The 15,094-nt window shown below is 46.1% G+C and overlaps 1 pseudogene; it reads left to right on the forward strand.

Annotated features, from left to right (window-relative positions):
• The window catches only part of LOC101344866 (actin-like), a 23,969-nt pseudogene extending 9,417 nt beyond the window's left edge, over positions 1 to 14,552 (forward strand).
• The last annotated feature ends 542 nt before the right edge of the window (positions 14,553 to 15,094 follow it).

The following is a 15,094-nucleotide window of genomic DNA, read 5'->3' on the forward strand; positions in this document are numbered from 1 at the left end:
AATTATCTATGTAAGATCAAATTGACAACAGCAGCTCAAAAGGTTTGATGGGAAGCCTAGGGGGCAATGAGTTGAAGGTAATGGTGATGGAATAATTTGGAAAAGGACAGTGAGAATAGCAGCACAACTGGAAGAATGTAATCGATGTCACTGAACTGTACATGTACAAACTTTCAAAATGGTGTAACTTTGGCTATGTGTATTTTCACAAAAAAAAAGGTCCTCAAAGTCAAGAAGGGAGAGTGTTGACATGTCATGGGGTTGTTAACCAGTGTCATAAAACAATATGTGTTCTGACTGTTTAATGAGAAACTATTTGTTCTGTAAACTTCCATCTAAAGTACAATAAAAAAAAATAAAAAAATTAAATTTGTTGTTTAAAGATGTTAATTGCAAGGTTATTTTTTAACAACAGTATTAAGGTAGAATTTATTCACCCATTTTAAGTGTATAATTCAATGACTTTTAATAAATTTACAGTTGTGCAACCATCACCACATTCCAATTATATAACATTTGATCACCCCAAAGAAATCCCTCGTGCCCGTTAGCAGTCACTACCTATTCCTACCCCGAGCCCTAGGCAACCAGTAGTTTACATTCTGTCCCTGTATATTTTGGATTTTCTGGGAATTTTACATAAATTGATATGATATGTGGCCATTTGTGTCTGGTTTCTTTCACTTAGCATAATGTTCTGAGGTTCATCCATGTTGTAACATGTATCGGTACTTCATTCCCTTTTATTGCCAAATAATATTCCATTGTATGGATTGTTGTTGTGTGCTGTCAAGTCGATTCCAACTCACAGCAACCCTATAGGACAGAGTAGAATTGCCCCATAGGGTTTCCAAGGAGGGACCGGTGGATGTGAACTGACAAACTTTTGGTTAGCAGCCTGAGCTCTTAACAACTTTGCCACCAGGGTTCCATTGTATGGAAAAACCACATTTTATTTATCCATTCATCAGCCTATGGAGATCTGGGTTGTTCCCACTTTTTGAGTATCATGAATAATGCTGCAAAGAACATTTGCATACAAGTCTTTGTATGGATGTATGTTTTCAATTCTCTTGGGTAGATTCCTAGGAGTAGAACTGCTGGATTATATGGTAATTCTATGTTTAACTTTTTGAGGAATTGCCAACTCATTTTCCAAAGAGGCTGCACCATTTTTACATTCCTACCAGCAATGTCTCCATGTGTCTGTCTGTTTGTCGTACTGTGGGGGTTTGTGTGTTACTGTGATTCTGGAAGCTATGCCACCGGTATTTCAAATACCAGCAGGGTTACCCATGACAGACAGGTTTCAGTGGAGCTTCTAGACTAAGACAGACTAGGAAGAAGGACTCTACTTCTGAAAAAATTAGCCAGTGAAAATCTTATGAATAGCAGAGGAACACTGTCTGATATGGTGCCGAAAGATGAGCCCCCCAGGTTAGAAGGCACTCAAAACACAACTGGGGAAGAGAAGAGCTGCCTCCTCAAAGTAGAGTCAAGTTAATGACATGAATGGAGTCAAGCTTTTAAGACCTTCATTTGCTGATGTGGCATGACTCAAAACGAGAAGAGACAGCTGCAAAAACCCATTAATAATAGGAATATGATATGTACAAAGTATGAACCTAACAAAATTGGAAATCATCAAAAATAAAATGGAACACATAAACATCCATATCCTAGGCATTAGCAAGCTAAAATGGACTGGTATTGGCCATTTTGAATCAGACAATCATATGGTCTACTGTGCCTAGAATGACAAATTGAAGAGGAATGGCATCACATTCATTGTCAAAAAGAACTTTTCAAGATCTATCTTGAAGTACAACGCTGTCAGTGCTAGGATAATATCCATATGCCTACAAGGAAGGCCAGTTAATACAACTATTATTCAAAGTCACACACCAACCACTATGCCAAAGATGAAGAAATTGAAGATTTTTACCAACTTCTGCAGTCTGAAATTGATCAAACATGCAATCAAGATGCACTGATAATTACTGATGATTGGAATGTAAAGTTGGAAATAAAGAAGGTACAGTGGTTGGAAAATATGGCCTTGGTGATAGAAACGATGCGGGAGATCACGACAGAATTTTGCAAGACCAACAGTTTCCTCATTGCAAATACCTTTTTTCCAACAACATAAACGGTGACTATACATGTGGACCTTGCCAGATGGAAAACACAGGAATCAGATTGATTACATCTGTGGAAAGAGATGATGGAAAAGCTCAATATCATCAATCAGAACAAAGCCAGGGGCTGACTGCAGAACAGACCATCAATTGCTCATATATAAGTTCAAGCCGAAGCTGAAGAAAATCAGAACAAGCCCAAGAGAGCCAAAGTACTACCTTGAGTATATCCCATCTGAATTTAGAGATCATTTCAAGAATAGATTGGATGCATTGAACACTTATGACTGAAGACCAGATGAGTTGTGGAATGACATCAAGGATATTGTACATGAAGAAAGTAAGGGGTTGTTAAAAAGACACGGAAGAAAGAAAAGACCAAAATGGATGTCAGAAGAGACTCTGAAACTTATTCTTGAACATAGAGTAGCTAAAGTGAAAGGAGGAAATGATGAAGTAAAAGAGCTGAACAAAGATTTCAAAGGGCAGCTCGAGAACACAAAGTAAAGTATTATAATGACATGTGCAATGACCTGGAGTTAGAAAACCAAAAGGGAAGAACACACTTGGCATTTCTCAAGCTGAAAGAATTGAAGAAAAAATTCAAGCCTCGAGTTGCAATACTGAAGGATTCTACAGGGAAAATATTAAACAATTCAGGAAGCATCAAAAGAAGATAGAAGGAATACAGAGTCACTCTACCAAAAAGAATTGGTCGGTGTTCAACCATTTCAGGAGGTAGCATATGATCAAGAACTGATGGTACTGAAGGAAGAAGTCCAAGCTGCACTGAAGACGCTGGTGAAAAACAAGGCTCCAGGAATTGATGGAATACCAGTTGCGATATTTCAACAAACAGATGCAGTGCTGGAAGTGCTCACTCATCTATGCCAAGTGTCGCAGCGAGCGGCGGAGACAGTAACCATGCCACAACTCTTACAGAGAAGTGGGGCCAGGAGGGTCACTTTGAGAAGTCGACCCCCCTTCAGTCCCAGGACTTTATTTTATAGTCAATACAGCTAGCAGTAAAGCAATTAACAGAACAATGGGTTTAGGGTGAGTAACAATAAGTTTCGGGCAAGGGAGAAGGAATTCAGGGAAACAAGCCAATCAGTAACAGGGCAATAGCTTTGGGAAAACAAGTGGTGCCTAATCTCATTCTTATCGCTGACAAGTCTCCAACATGTCGTATACAGCATAGAGGCCTGTGAGGGCTGCGGTTGTCAATAGTGCAGCCATGTTTAAATGGCATATATCCCCACAGCCAAGGAATTTGGAAGACAGCTACCTGGCCAACCAACTGGAAAAGATCCATATTTATGCCCATTCCAAAGAAAGGTGAGCCAACAGAATGCAGAAATTATCGAATGACATCATGATATTACATGCAAGTAAAATTTTGCTGAAGATCATTCAAAAGTGGTTGCAGCAGTCCATTGACAGGAAACTGCCAGAAATTCAAGCTGGATTCAGAGGAGGACGTGGAAAGAGATATCATTGCTGATGTCAGATAGATCCTGGCTGAAAGCATAGAATACCAGAGAGATGTTAACCTGTGTTTATTGACTATGCAAAGGCATTCGACTGTGTGGATCATGACAAAATTATGGACAACGTTGCGAAGAATGGGAATTCCAGGATACTTAATTGTGCTCAAGAGGAACCTGTGCATAGACCAAGAGGCAGTCATTCAGACAGAACAAGGGGATACTGCGTGGTTTGAAGTCAGGAGAGGTGTGCGTCAGGGTTGTATCCTTTCACCGTACTTATTCAACCTGTGTACTGAACAAATAATCCAAGAAGCTGGACTATATGAAGAAGAACAGGGCATCAGGATTGGAGGAAGACTCATTAACAACCTGCGTTATGCAGATGACACAACCTTTCTTGCTGAAAGTGAAGAGGACTTGAAGCACTTACTGATCAAGATCAAAGACTATAGCCTTCAGTATGGATTACACCTCAACATAAAGATAACAAAAATCCTCACAACTGGAACAAAAAGCAATATCATGATAAATGGAGAAAAGATTGAAGTTATCAAGGATTTCATTTCAATTGGATCCACAATCAACACCTATGGAAGCAGCAGTCAAGAAATCAAAGGACTTACTGCATTGGGCAAATCTGCTGCAAAAGACCTTTGAAGTGTTAAAAAGCAAAGATGTCACTTTGAGGACTAAGGTGAGCCTGACCTAAGCCATAATATTTTCTGTGAAAGCTGGACAATGAATAAGGAAGAATGAAGAAGAATTGACACCTTTGAATTACGGTGTTGATGGAGAATATTGAATATACCATGGACTGCCAGAAGAACAAACAAATATATCTTGGAAGAAGTACAGCCAGAATGCTCCTCAGAAGGGAGGATACTGAGACTTTGTCTCACCTATTTTGGACATGTTATCAGGAGGGACCGGTCCCTGGAGAAGGACATCATGCTTGGTAAAGTAGAGGGTCAGCAAAAAAGAGGAAGGCCCTCAAAGAGATGGATTGTCACAGTGGCTGCAACAATGGGCTCAAGCGTAACAAGGATTGTGAGAATGGCACAGGACTGAACCGTGTTTCATTCTATTGTACGTAGTGTCTCTATGAATCGGAACTGACTGGACGGCACCTAACAACACCAACCAGCAATGTAGGAGGGTTCCGATTTCTTCATGTCCTGGACAACACTTGTTATTATCTGTCTTTATTATTATAGTAATCTAGTGGACGTGAAGTGGTTTTGATTTACATTCCTAGGATGACAAATGATGTTGAGCATCTTTTCATGTGCTTATTGGCCATTCATATGTTTTCTTTGTTGAAATGTCTATTCAAATCCTTTGTCCATGTTTAAACGGTTATTTATCTTTTTACTGAGTAGTAAGAGTCCTTTATATGTACTAGATACAAATCTTTCATCAGATACATGATTTGCAAATATTTTCTCCCAATCTGTGGTTTATCTTTTGTTAGTAAATTTACCATTGCAAAAATGGCATGGGGGAGGTGTCTGACCTCCTCTAACTTCACAAAGAGGAAGGAGAATCAAGATTAACAGTTCAAGGCTGATTCCTATGAGGCAGAGGTCAGACATGCCTCCTCCCTCTGCCATCTTTACCAGTTCTGACACCAACTGTCCCTCCCACAGCACTCTCTACTTCTCTGCTGAGTTTGATGATTGTTTGCAATGGCCACACGGAACTCACAGACAATACTCACGATTATGAGGTTTATTAGGGAAATAACAGTTACAATTCAGGCTCAGGAACACTCAAGGATACAGTTCTTCCATCAGGACAGCCTCTTCTTAGCCGTGCTTACAGGCATGCCTCTCCCTGGCCCTTGGCCTCTACCCAAAGGCACTCAGCTTTCTCTCTCTGTGGGCTGGAAAGCCCACCGTGTTGTCTCCTGCTGCCAGGTCTCTGCTGCCTCTTCTCGCTGTCTCCAGTGTTACAGATTTCTCTCTCAGTCTTCTGGTTCCAGGAGCTTCTTGTGCAGGGGTCTGGGTCTCTGCTCCTGGCTGTTCTTCCTTGGTGGGATCCTCTCCTGCCAGCCTCTGGGGTGGCTCATTTCAAACCCAGCAGGAAGGCAAAACTGACCAACCCCCTTGGTGGGCTACAATTACCCTATCTGCACAGTCCCACCCAATCACCTGGATGGGAGTTACAAGGCCATGGCAAGAAAGGCCACACAAAAGCAATCCATCACACCACAACCATAAATATAAAGGTTTATTTCTGAACTCTCAATTCTGTTCCACTGATCTATACATCTATTCTTATATCAATACTACTGTGTACTGTTTTTATGCCAATTATTACGCTCTATAGTACGTTTGAAATTAGGAAGTCTAAGTCCTCCAACTTTGCTCTTCTTTTTCAAAATTATTTTGCTATTCTGGGTCCTTTGCATTTTCACATAAATTTTAGGATTAGCTTGTCAACTTCTGCAAAAGAGCTTGCTGAGATTTTGATAGGGATAGTATTGAATATATAGATCAATTTAGAGAGAATGACAATATTGAGTTTTCCAATCCATGGACATGAAGTGTCTCTCCATTTATTTACATTTTAAAAAATTTATTTCAGAAATATTTTGTAGTTTTCAGTGTACAAGTCTTGTACTGCTTTTGTAAATTTATGGTTAAGTAATTCTTTTTGATGTGATTATGTGTAATGCGATTTTAAGACTGAAAGAAAAAGAGAAAATAAAAACAACCTGAATATGCAACATTTGGGAAATGATTGAGCAAATAATGGCCTGCCTGATTGATGGGATATTCTGCAGCAACTGTTAAAAATAATTGCTATTTGTTTCCCCCCACAAAGATCACTCTGATCATGTAGGAACACAAAGAGTGTTTAGGGCAGGGACCACATCTACCTCATCCCAGTTCTAAGGAGCCCTGGTGGTGCAGTGGTTAAGCATTTGGCCGCTAATCGAAAGGTTGGCCTTTTGAGCTCACCAACTGCTCTGCAGGAGAAAGATGTGGCAGTCTGCTTCCATAAAGATTACAGCCTTGGAAACCTATGAGGCCGTTCTACTCTGCCTTGTAGGGTCATTAAGAGTTGGAATCGATTCGATGGCAACATTTTTTTTTTTTTTTTTTAAATCCCAGGTCTGAGCAGAGAGCCTGGCCCAGGCTAGATGCTCAGTGTGTATCTACTGTTGTTGCTGTGCGCTGTCAAGTCAATTTCGAGCCATAGAGACCCAATGTGACAGAGTAGAACCACCCTATAGGGTTTCCTAGGCTATAATCTTTATGGAAGCAGATCACCAGGTCTTTTCTCCTGTGGAGCCGCTGATGGGCTCAAACCACTGACCTTTCAGTTAGTATCTGAGCGCTTAACCATTGTGCCACCAGGGCTCTTTCAATATTATCTATTGTAAAGAAAATTGTATAGTGTTTATTTCTGTGATTTTAGGCTCAGTTTCCTTAACTGGTGGAAAATTAAGATATACTGAAAAAAAGAGGATCTAAAATCTCAGAAATTATAGTCTTAAAATAAAAGGCTTGATCAAGTCACAATAGTAATGGTAAACCCAAACCTGTTGCTGACAAGTCGATTCCGACTCAGTGACCCTATGTGTGCAGAGAAGAACTGCACTCTCTGGGGTTTCCAGCGACTGACTTTTTGGAAGCAAGGCGCCAGGCTCTGAGGTGCCACTGGGTGGCTTCAAACTGCCAACCTTAAGGACCAAAGAAAACAGCTTTGTCTTGTGCCCCACTGCCTGTTCAGAAAAGGAGCCCTGGTGGCACAGTGGTGAAGCGCTTGGTTGCTGACTGCTCGAATCCACCAGCCACTCTGCAGGAGAAAGATGTGGCAGTCTGCTTCCGTAAAGATTAAAACCCAAAAACCCATTGCCATCGAGTTGCTTCTGACTCACAGCGACCCTATAGACAGAGTAGAACTGCCCCATAGTTTTGTCGAGGCCGTAAAGATTGCAGTCTTGGAAACCCTATGGGGCAGTTCTACTCTGTCCTACGAGGTCACCATGAGTTGGAATTGACTCGACGGTAACAGGGTGCCTGTTTTGACACTTTCTGTGGGGTGGTTCTTCTTGTCCCTTGGTTGAACACGGGAGCAGGTTCCATGACTTGACTAAGCATGTTCAGATTAAAAAAAAAACAAAAAAGTCCTCAAAATAGTTTCATTTCAGGAGGGTAATAGTCACAACTATAAACTTTATTCCAAGTCAAAGATTTCCTCTCCCTCAGCCTAGGCCTTCTCCAGGTGGGAAGGTTCCTTCCTTCCTTCCTTCCTTCCCTCTCTGTTGAGCACCTACTATGTGTTAGGAACTATTCCAGGTCCTTGGGGATATAGCAGCCACTGGACACCACTGCTGATCTGTTGGACTGAATAGTGTCCCCCCAAAATATGTGTTGGAATCCTAACCCCTATACCCATGGATGGAAACCCTAGTGGCACAGTGGTTAAGAGTTTGGCTGTTAACCAAAAGATGGGCAGTTCGAATCTACCAGCCGCTCCTTGGAAACCCTATGGGGCAGTTCTACTCTGTCTTAAGAGAGTTGCTATGAGTTGGCATCGACTCTACAGCAATGGGTTTGGTTTTTTGGTTTTATACCAGTGGATGTAATCCTATTTGGAAACAAAGTTTTCTTTGTTATGGTAATTAGATCATACCCGAGTAGGGTGGTGCTGTGCCATGGATCACTTTTGTGTGGCCTTTCTAGCCATGGTCTTGTAACTTCTACCCAAAAGACTGGGTGGGATTGTGTGATAGGGTGATTGTGGCTCACCAAAAGGATTGGTCACTTTTGCCATCTGCTGGGCTTGAAATGAGTCATCCAAGAGGCAGGAAAGAGAAAAGCCCACCACCACCAAGGAAGTAGAGACCAGCAAGAGAGACCTTCAGGAGAGACCCACAGGAGACAGCTCAGTGGGCTTCCTGGCCCAAGAGAGAGAAAGCTGAGTGCCTTTGGGCAGAGGCCGAAGGCCAGAGAGAGGCGAGCCTGTGAGCACGGCTGGGAAGAGGCTGTCCTGATGGAAGAACTGTATCTTTGAGTGTTCTTGAGCCTGAATTGTAACTGTTACTTCCCTAATAAACCCCATAATCGTGAGTATTGTCTGTGAGTTCTATGTGGGCGTTGCAATGAATTATCAAACCTAGCAGAGAAGTAGAGAGTGCCATGGGAGGGACAGCTGGTGTCAGAACTGGTAAAGATGGCAGAGAGAGGAGGCATGTCTGACCTCCGCCTCGTAGGAATCAGCCTTGGGCTGTTGATCTTGATTTTCCTTCCCCTTTGTGAGGTTAGAGGAAGTCAGATATCACCCTCATGGTGTTTTTTACAGGTAGGTTCTAAACCTAGTCACTTCTGAGTTATAAAAAGAGCAGATTAGACACAGATGCAAGTAGAAACTGGAGAAGACATAAGCCATATGAGGATAGCCAAGGAACCAAGGAATGCCCGGGGCCATGGACAAGGAAGGAATCCACGGGGCTGAGACCCTAGTTTGGACTTGAAGCCTCCAGAACAGTGAGAAAATTAATATCTGTTCTTTAAAGCCACCCACTTGTGTTGTTTCTGTTCAGCCGTGCTAGGAAACTAAGGCAAGACCTCTGGGAGTTTACATTCTGGCCAGAGGAGTCAGACAGGATGCCATGGGTGACGGGTACACTGAGGGAAAATGAGGGTGCTAGTTTTTAGAGACAGTTAGAAGAAGCCTCTGACAGGGTGACAATTTAAACAGAGACCTGAAGGGAGTGAGGATGCCAGTTGCTCAGCTTTTGTGGACAGGGTTAGCTTCACGGGTATGTGTCCAGTGCAGCCACATGGGACTCTACACTTAGAAGGACCCCATGCTTATTTTGCTTTCCCCGTCTTGAAATTCTTAATACTTGAACAAAGTTCCTCATTTTGGCTGGGCCCCATAAATCATGTAATCAGCCCTGTCTGGGGCAACGCTGGTTCCAGAGGGAACGTGAAGTGCACAGGTTCTGAGGTGGGAAGGTGCGGGCATCTCTGAGTCTGGAGTAGGAAAGAAGGGCGTGGTTGGCTTCTTCACCTTTTATGCCCTTTGTGCTTTTGCCCTCTTGGCCCAGCTGCCCACTATGCTGACGTGGGAGGGAGCAAAGAGTGGTTACAGAATCATGAAATGTCTTATTTAACTGATACTTGTCCTGAGCTAGTCTCAATACTCTTCAGGCTTACCAAAAAACAAAAACAAAAAACAAACAAACAAAAAAAAACAAACCCAAACCCGTTGCTGTCGAGTCAATTCCAACTCTTCAGGCTTGGCAGGGGTTTAAAGCTAACTCTTTCTCTTGTTGAGGTTGCTTTCCTGGAAGTTTTGGTCTGATATTCCCCTAAAACAGAGCTTGACATAAAGACTGAGGTGCAGGAAGTTTGCTCCATGAAGCAGAGGGGAGAGAGTGGGAGAGTTAGACAGCGAGGAGAAGCACTCCCGTGTGTGTTTTCCAGGTTGCCACTTCAGGGCATGGAGCCTCAGTTCCTCTGGCCAGAAGCCAGACATGCATCCAGAATGCCTCCAGAGCTGTGTTGTTTTAGACAGAAGGCTGGGCTTTATCCCCCAGCTCCCATACTCCATTGGGCAAGGATTAGCCCAGGGTGCTAACTGCCTGCCCTTGTAGGCTGCATCTGAGCTTGCAGACTGAGCTGGCTCTCCTAGTTTCAAAATCTGCCCTGAGGCAAGTAAGTGGAGTTGGGCCTCATGGGTACCTTGGGTGGGGCTAGGGTCAGTACTGGAACTGTCCACGGTTCCTGTGGCTGCAGTTTGAGGTGGGCACTCATGTGTCTGCCACACAGGAGAAAGCAGCTGCTGGGGTCTCTTGTCTGCAGTTCCCTTGCAGAGGGCGGATGCATCTCCTCTAGCCAATCCCAGGACCCCTCTCTGAGTCTCAGTTCTCCAATTTGTAAACTGAGTCAACAAGAGTACCTGCCTCATATGTGGGAACTGGAGTAAGACTCTGGGTGCCAGGAGTGGAGATGGAGGCCCCAGGCAGAGAAATGAAGGTGGGATAGGTCTGGCATATATAAACCGGAAGCAGCCTGTGTGAGGAGCTGAGCCGCTGGCTCTAGCTGGGAAGCTTGTCCACCCTCCTGCTGCTTGCCCCCACCGTTTTACCCCCTACTCCCGTCGATCAGGCCCAGAAACTGGAGCTTGCGGTTCAAGTTGGCTCCGCTCGAGCCTCAGCAGCCACTGCCTAGGTGGGCCTTGGGCAGTCACTTCTGCTCTCTGGACCTCCGTTTCCTCATCTGGACAGCGGCGGCAGGAACTCCCAAGGCTCTGTCGTCGCTAATGTGGGTGACCGCTGTCGCCTCCACGTGCAACAAGAGGACGTCGGGCGGGGGGACGGCTGTTTGTGAAACCGTAAGGTGAGGGTGGTGGCGCGCCGGGGATCGCCCTGGCCCTGTCCAGGCAGCTGCAGCGGCAGTACCCTGGGACGCCACTCCCGCCCACCGGCCCTCCCACGGCTCGGGGCGGTCCGGTGCCCTGCCTTCCCTTTTTCTGCCGGCCCCTGTGCGCCAGGGACGGAAGCTGCAGCTTCTCCAGCTCTGCTCCGGCCGCAGGTACCGGACTGAGGAGAACAGGGAGCGGCCCTGCTGGGTACAGAGGCAATGCTCCCTGGGGGCGCGGCGGGGTTGGTGGGGCTGGGGGTGCTAGGTGCTGTGGGAGGCTCACGCTGTGTGTATGGGGTGGGGGCGCACCTAGAGGGGAGCGAGAGGGCGCGCAGGGAGCACCGCTGGAGGAGGAGCACCTATGGCTAACAATGGGATGACTACCGAGGGAATCAGCTAGATGGGGACACGAAGGAGGAGCATAACTGCAGAGGGGAGCATCTCAGGGGAAAGAGGAAGTGTGGGAGGAGGGAAGATGACGGGAGGAAATCAGAGAGGGAGGGGGAGCACGCAAGGAAGGAGGGGGCGCAGGAGACAGGTGGAGAAGGGTGGCAGAGCTGGAGAGATCAAACAGGAGGGAAGCATAGCTAGGAGGGAGTGGGAGGATGGGACTGAGGAGAACTGGGAGACAGCAAGTCTAGGGAGGGTGTGAGCACAGGGAGGGAGCTAGCTTCAGAAGGAGCATTGCAGGGGGAGAGTGAAGGGTGGAGGAGAGTAGAGTAGTGAGGGAGTGGGATGGAGATGGGGAAGCTGGCAGAAAGAGTGTGGCCGGAGGAGTATAGGCAAGGAGCTCAAGGGCAAGAGGAGAAAGAATCTAGGTGAGACCCTGGGGTCAAGGAGGATCGTGGGTGCTAGCAACTGGGTGATGTGGGGGGGTGCTAGTTGGAGAAAGGGAACAGCCAGAACAGCACTGCTGGGGGCCCGAAGGGGCTCTCACCTCAAAGGCCCAAGCAGCCTTGGGATGGGGAAGCCTTCCCCAGTGTCAGGAGAGCATGGAGGTTTCCCCACACGCAGTGGGGAAGGGGAGGAGGGGGCCCCACACAGCCCACAGCACTTGCCTCACCCAAGCCTGTAGGCTTTGAGGAACCCCAGAGGTTCCCCTGGAGCCTCTGGAGGCCTGGCGGAAATGAGGGGGTCAGGTCAGGCCAAGGCTGCTGGTTTGAGGAGTCTGATGGATTCTCAGAGCCTGGCTGTACCTGGGTAGGGTGGATGGCCCCAGATGCTAGTGGAGAGGGACCCAGACTCCTGTCGTGGGGCTGCCTTCTATCTCTTGGGGAGAAGCCACCCCTCTCCAGCCTCAATTGCCCTGCTCAGAGGGGCCCTTGCTGATCAGTGGTGAAACTCAGGTCCCTTTTCCATCCCCTGTCCTGGGTGACAGTAGACAGCTCACTCAACCGCTTCAACCTCTCTCGGCCTGATTTCCTCCTCCATGCTCTTCCCCTCCTCAGAGCAGTTGTGAGAGCTTGGTGGAAGAATTCCTTTAAGAGTTATTTGTTTCATTCTGATCATATTTTTTCAGTACAAATGGAGGCCCAAACTGCAGTAACAAAAAACAAAACCCGTTTCTGTTCAGTTTTGGAATACATGGAGGGACTCTTTCTTTAAACACTTTGGGCCGACTTGGGGAGTTGGTTTGCATTGAGTTCCTGAGAGAATGGGAGACCAGTCAAGAATAAAACTTTGCTGTATAATCTATGACCACTCTGCTGGGTGCCTGGAGTCGACCACTGTCGATGGTGGATGGTGGAAGGGCAAGAGCACTGGTTTTGGAGTCTGACGGACCTGCTGTGCTGTTAAGCCTCAGGGCTGTGACATCAGCTTAGCCACAGAGGTTAGGGGTTTCCGAGAGCTGTGAGGGCGAGGTGAAATGGTGTGTGAAAGTTCTTTGTAAACAGCAAGCCACTTAAATGATTAATATCAGTGCCTAATCTTATTCATAAGGAGCCCTGTGGCGTAGTGGATAAGCGCTCAGCCGCTAACCGAAAGGTCAGCAGTTCGAACCCACCAGCTGCTCCATGGGAGAAAGATGTTGCAGTTTGCTTCCGTAAAGATTACAGGCTTGGAAGCCCTATGGGACAGTTCTACTCTGTCCTACAGGTCACTATGAGTCAGAATCCACTCAATGTCAACAGGTTAATATTTTCGTGGTTTTCTCTTTCTGGCTCTCCCAGATTGTGTCTTCCTCCTCAGGCCCCTCTAGAGGGTTTGTCTTTAACAGCCCCAGTATTAACACTGGTATGGTCTTATTATCTTCATCTAATCAAATTAGACTTTGCCTTCCATGGCAAGATAAAATCATCTTTAAGAGACTGTGCTGAACAGTCAGGACCCAGAAAAGCAACAATGAATATTTTTGCATGCCAGGGAGGAGGCAAAAGAGAGACCAGAATTATAACCAAATAATACTTACAATACTTACGCATTATTTGGTAATGCTATAAACGCCAAGACGGCAAGGTATTAATACTCTTCAGTGTTACTGTTAGGTATTAATGCTCTTAGGTATTAATTAGCTAAGCTATTAGTCTCATGAAGGCAGTGTTTTAAACTGCTTTGTTCACTGTTGATGCTCTACTGCCTGGCACATAAAAACCAGTTGCCCTTGAGTCAATTCTGACTCATGGTGCCCCATGTGTGTCAGAGTAGAACTGTGCTCCATAGGGTTTTCAATGGCTAATTTTTCAGAAGAAGATTGCCAGACCTTTCTTCCGAGGCACCTCTGGGTGGACTTTAACCTCCAACCTTTCGGTTAGCAGCTGAGCGTGTTAACCATTTGCACCACCTGAGGCCTAGCACATAATAGGCCTAAAGCAAATATTGTTGGAATGTTAGGGCTTGAAGGGCCATTTGAGGTCACTGATGAGTTCACTTTCTCTTTTGACATTTGGGGAAGCAGGGTCAACAAGGGAAAGGACTTGTCAAAGGCCACGCAGAGATTGAGTGGCTGAGCCAGGACTAGAACCCAGCAAAAATAGTGGAGTCAACACTGTGCCAGGCACCTAGTGCCTAGGACTTTATTTTTCTTTTACAAGAGCCCAAGAGATAGCTATTTTCATTCTCTGATTATAAATGAGGAAACATGTTCAGAGAGGTGAAGGGACTTATACAGTCACACAGCTAGTAAGTTCCAGAACCGAAATCCCATCCTCACATAGAAATGGGAATTCTGGCTTCTCCTGGAACCAGTCTGCTGGAGGTGAGTGGTGGGCGACCTCCCAGGGGCAGCAGCTCTCCAAGGTCACCACCTGGCTGGTTTCCCTCCTGGGCTGGATCTTCCTAGACCTGTGGGCATTCGTGCGAGTGAGCCCCATCAGGCAGGGAGCCTGTCTGCTACTTTCACCACATGCCCCAGCCCCTGTGATGTTATGCCAGCATTTAGTGAGCACTCAGGAAAGTCTGTGGGGTAGATATAACCCAGGACTCTCCCACTCCAAAGCCCCTGCGTTTTCCACCCAATCCCACAATCTGGTCCTCTGTTTTGCCCCCAGGGTTTTTTGGGAAGCTCGGACAGTGTGTGCCAGGTGGAGACCAGGAGGAACTAAGGGTGTCAGGCCTTGATTGAGACGGGGGTGAGGAAGGCTGACCTTGAGTTTAGGAAAAGGCGAATGTGAATTAGGAGGGCTGGAGAGGTGGGTGGGGAGGGGAGGTAGGAGTTGCTGTTTAGTCCTATAGATCTGAATTCTGAGGTTCAGCCAACCCAGAAACCACAGACCTCCTACAAGACATGTCTAGGCCTGTCCAGATGCCTTTTGGATTACCTGCTCACATGGTTTACCCCCTTTACCCTCCCATTCTGGGGGGAGAGGGGGCTGGGGTTGCTGGAGTAGAGGCCCCTTCCCCAGAGGATTTTACTTCCCAGCTACCTCCTTGGGCCTGTAGACAAGTGCCAATTTTCAGGGCCCTGTGAATCCATCAGAGCTTCTGGGTGGTGAAATCAGTTAACAGGGCTTGGCTACTAACCAAAATGTTGGAGGTTCAAGTCCACCCACATGCCTCAAAAGAAAGGCCTGGTGATCTAGTTCCAAAAAAACAGTCATTGAAAACCCTATGGAGCACAATTCTCTGGTTCGCATGGGGTCACCAT

The sequence above is a fragment of the Trichechus manatus genome, unplaced genomic scaffold (assembly GCF_000243295.1).
Source record: "Trichechus manatus latirostris isolate Lorelei unplaced genomic scaffold, TriManLat1.0 scaffold00048, whole genome shotgun sequence".
In the NCBI taxonomy this organism is placed as follows: Eukaryota; Metazoa; Chordata; class Mammalia; order Sirenia; family Trichechidae; genus Trichechus; species Trichechus manatus.